Below are 4,641 nucleotides of genomic sequence, written 5' to 3'. Positions count from 1 at the left end.
GAAGGACTTTTGTCCAAGATCTTGGTCACTCCTCAAAGGGATGTTGCCACAATGTAGATCTTGAAGACACCGGAAGAAATGATCCCTGCTAAAGTCTTTCTAATATGATACAGGTACTGACTTCTTGACTCATTCCATGAATCATGGACTATTGTCCAAGATCTTGGTCACTCCTCAAAGGGATGATGGCACGATGTAGACTGGACTAGACTGGACTAGACTAGAGACCAGAAGAAACGATGGTGTCCCTGCTGAAATGTTTCTGTACGATGATAGCTTCTTGCGTCATTTCATCATCGATCAGTCATGGACATCCACCTGTGCAAAGAAAACAACAAGCAGAAAGAGTTACCAAATAGTCTGTATCCTGGATTTTTGAGAAGGGGCTGTACTAATCGCCTCCATGGAGCCAGCTCCATGGAGCTAGCTCCATGGAGGCGATTAGTACAGCCCTGCGGCAAATTTTTTTCCAACTCCATGGAGCCAGCTCTACGCACTATGAATGCATTTATATGGTTCATGTCACCATCAAGAAAAATACATATGCATGGTTCACGTCACCTTGAAGAAAAAAATCTAACTAAAAAAATCAAGCTTCATAGTGCTGGCTCTAGCACAATGAATGCAGACACATGGTTCACGTCACCCTAAAGAGAATTTGCATAGTAGTACATTTTAGCTCCATAGAGCTAGCTCCATGGAGCTAAAAGTACAACCCCACGGCAGCTTTTCAGCTTCGTAGAGCTGGCTCTTTTTCCAGCTTTGTAGAGCTGGCTCTACGCACTTTGATTGCATACTCATGGTTTGCGTCACCCCCCATTTTTTTTAATACTCCACCATGGAGTATTGCCAGTGATAGCTCTGGTTAATGTTAAATAAGCTTTATAGAGCTGGCTCCACGCACAGTGAATGCAGACTCATGGTTCACGTCACCCTCAAGAAAGTTTGTATCCCTTTTAGCTCCATAGAGCTAGCTCCATGGAGCTATTGATACAACCCTTCGGCATTTTTCCAGCACCGTAGAGCTGGCTCTACGCAAAATGAATGCAGACTCATGGTTAACGTCACACTCAAGAAAAAAATATACTCCGCATGTATATACGTTCTGGTTAACGATAGCGGGCTTCATAGAGCTGGCTCCACGCACAATGAATGCAGACTCATGGTTTTCGTCACTCTCAAGAAAATTTGTATATATGGTTCACGTCACCTTTACAAAAATAGAAATTACTCCTCCATGGAGGGATTTTACATAACGTAACTTGGCGGCTCCACGCACAATGAATGCAATACATGGTTCACGTCACCTTTACGAAAATAGAGATTACTCCTCCAAGGCGGGCTTTACAGAACGATAAATATAACTTGGCGGCTCCTCGCACAATTAATGCAATACATGGTTCACGTCACCTTGACAAAAATCACTCCCCCATGGAGGGCTTTACCGAACGATAAATATAACTTGGCGGCTCCATGCACAATGAATGCAATACATGGTTCACGTCTCCTTAGTCCATAATCCATATAGCCTATGAAGGAACTCCCTAGAGCTCTTCTGCGACCCTTCCTTGGAGGTCAGTGCTCGTAGAGTCCTGCTGCAGTCCCGTTAGAGACTACAGAAGACTAAGAAGGGACTACCGTGGCTGGTGTCACCATTTTTATGCGGTGGTCATGGTGTTCGTAAGACCTTGGCGACCAGAACAAATACGTGTAGGAAAATGTATTCATTTGTTTATACACTGAATATTTATTTCTTTGGTTGTGCCTTGGTAGAAGGAAGGTAGATTGAGCATTCGTGTCACCGCACGTTTGGTCGACGGGAGACTAAAGTTGCTGAAATCAAAGGGACAAGAGGATAGACCTGCACGAACATGCCTGTCGTGAACGTGCAAAAGAAAGGGTTGTGTTGTGTTGCATTGTATCCAGGGCTATTGTATTGCATTGTAACGGAGCCTGCAAGTGAAACCCTGGCGTAGTTAGTCTGGTAGAGACTACCCGCCGGGCCGGAAATACAGTCCTGTAACTAATTACAGTTGCTAACCCCCTGGTGAATGAGGATTGCCCGTTACTCTGCAAACAAGTCAAATTTATGGTTGGCGTCACGAAATCAGCTATTAGTAATCATTTCAGACTAAAGCACTAGTATATAAACCACAGATGTAGAATATCTCCACAGTAGTAGCCTCTACCAGGCTCCGTCCTATCGTTGGGAAAATAGTAGAAATCAGCCGAGGTACTCCGCTATACAGGGTAGGTCCGCTATACGTAAGGTTCCATTTCGATCTAAACTAAAATTGTTGTTAATGCTGTACGTGTGCGTTGATAAACAAACATTAGGGATATATGTAGTTTGTTATAGTTTGATTGTTTAACTGACTGAAAGCAACAACTTCACTGTCCTTTGTCATTGAATAAAAATGAACCCTGTGGTTTACCAAGGAGGTTTAAATAGAAATTAGAGCCCCCATTATAGGGCCCGGGGGCGGAACGCGGCCGGCGTGAAAAAGAAACTTTCACACCATGAAACCTGTGGTCCGCTGTGAGACACGCCCACGATACTCTCTGCCAGTGAAAAATGTGTCGCCTGGCTGTTGCTATGGTAATAGCCCCCGAAAGTCTCTACGGGATATAATGATGTAAACAAAATGCAGCCTGTAGTATGTTGACAACAGGGGACCGCCGCGCGAGTTCATTGTTCTTATTTATAGGCGCATAAGGCGGTTAGATCAAAGGCACTTGTCGGCTCCTTGCACACAAACAAACCAACAACGAACGAGAGCAAGACGGTTTTATAAATAACGCCTACTTGACGAAAGTAGTATTATGCGCCTTTAGTTTTGTACGATGAAATTGGAGACAGAAAATCTAAAACGCTGACATAATTGTTAAAACGTAAATCGAACAATAAAAAAGGTACCCACTATACTACTAGTAGTAGTACCATGGAACGACCCAAGCGAGCGGCGCCTTTGTAAAATGTTGCAAGTGAACATAACATAAATATTATCTGAACTTTGCCAACTTTTTGCCGAACGTTACGTTAAAGTTTTGACCCCCGCAACATGTGTTTGCTATAATATATAGTATACAATTTTTCTAGTTGCATTGCTTTGATTTTGCATTGAAAGTGCGTGGAGCCGTAGGAAATACATGCGACAACAGCTTGTAATCATTGTAAGTTCGCTAGCGTTCTCCGTAGAGATGTTTTTACATTTTTCTTAGCGGTAACGTTAACCATGATTTTGCATTGAAAGTGTGTAGAGCCATTGGATAACACGTTAGAGCAGGCTGTAAGAATCGTTGGCCGTAGAGTGGCGTTCGCATATAGAGATTTTTACATTTTTCCTCGGGGTGACGTTAACCCTGATTTCGCATTGAAAGTGCGTAGAGGCATTGGGATACACGTTATAGCAGCTATCGAGCATGGTGGCGGTAGAGCGGCGTTTCCGAATAGAGATTTTTACACTTTTCCTCGGGGTGACGTTAACCCTGATTTCGCATTGAAAGTGCGTAGAGGCATTGGGATACACGTTATAGCAGCTATCGAGCATGGTGGCGGTAGAGCGGCGTTTCCGAATAGAGATTTTTACACTTTTCTTAGGGGTGACGTTATCCCTGATTTCGCATTGAAAGTGCGTAGAGGCATAGGAATACACGTTATAGCAGCTATCGAGCATGGTGGCGGTAGAGCGGCGTTTCCGAATAGAGATTTTTACACTTTTCTTAGGGGTGACGTTAACCATGATTTTGCATTGAAAGTGCGTAGAGGCATTGGGATACACGTTATAGCAGCTATCGAGCATGGTGGCGGTAGAGCGGCGTTTCCGAATAGAGATTTTTACACTTTTCTTAGGGGTGACGTTAACCCTGATTTTGCATTGAAAGTGCGTAGAGGCATAGGGATACACGTTATAGCAGCTATCGAGCATGGTGGCGGTAGAGCGGCGTTTCCGAATAGAGATTTTTACACTTTTCTTAGGGGTGACGTTAACCATGATTTTGCATTGAAAGTGCATAGAGCCAGCCAGCTCCATGGAGGTAGAAAAACTTTGCCGCAAGGCTGCACTAATCTGCTCCATGGAGCTAGCTCCATGGAGCCAGCTCCATGGAGCTATTAGTGCAGCTACTATTGGGATTTTTCAATACCGATGACGTATAATTACTATAAATCTGAGAAACTTTTGTTGTGGTTTTATTTTCATAGCTTCACGATCTCGAATTCACGATACTGTGAAAATATGTCTCGGCCTGGTATGACTTGTGTATCTCCAGGCCTGTGGAACCTTTGAACACCAGAGGTTTAATCCACTTGGTAGATAGTCAGCGACCACACAAACTGGGCCCTTAAGAATAAACTAAGATAAACACTGCCTTGACTTCAAAAGAGATATGTCATACTTTTTAGTATAACTCACGAAGGTTGCATCATTTTTCTCAATATATAATATAAATCAAGTCTTGTTAGCTTGACTTGTAGTCACTGTGTGCTTTCACACAATGAGTGGAACGAAAAACCTTTAAAGCTGGAGACAGCCCTGTTATGCATACAGTATTTCCATCCCTTGAAAACCTATGAACACCAAAGCTTCATCCACTTGGCACTAGGCCATGGCTGTGCCATAAACCAACACAAATATACAG

Source organism: Branchiostoma lanceolatum, chromosome 2, assembly GCF_035083965.1.
Source record: "Branchiostoma lanceolatum isolate klBraLanc5 chromosome 2, klBraLanc5.hap2, whole genome shotgun sequence".
NCBI classification, from domain to species: Eukaryota; Metazoa; Chordata; class Leptocardii; order Amphioxiformes; family Branchiostomatidae; genus Branchiostoma; species Branchiostoma lanceolatum.
The sequence above is the reverse complement of the archived record's forward strand: the minus strand, read 5'-3'. Positions refer to the sequence as shown.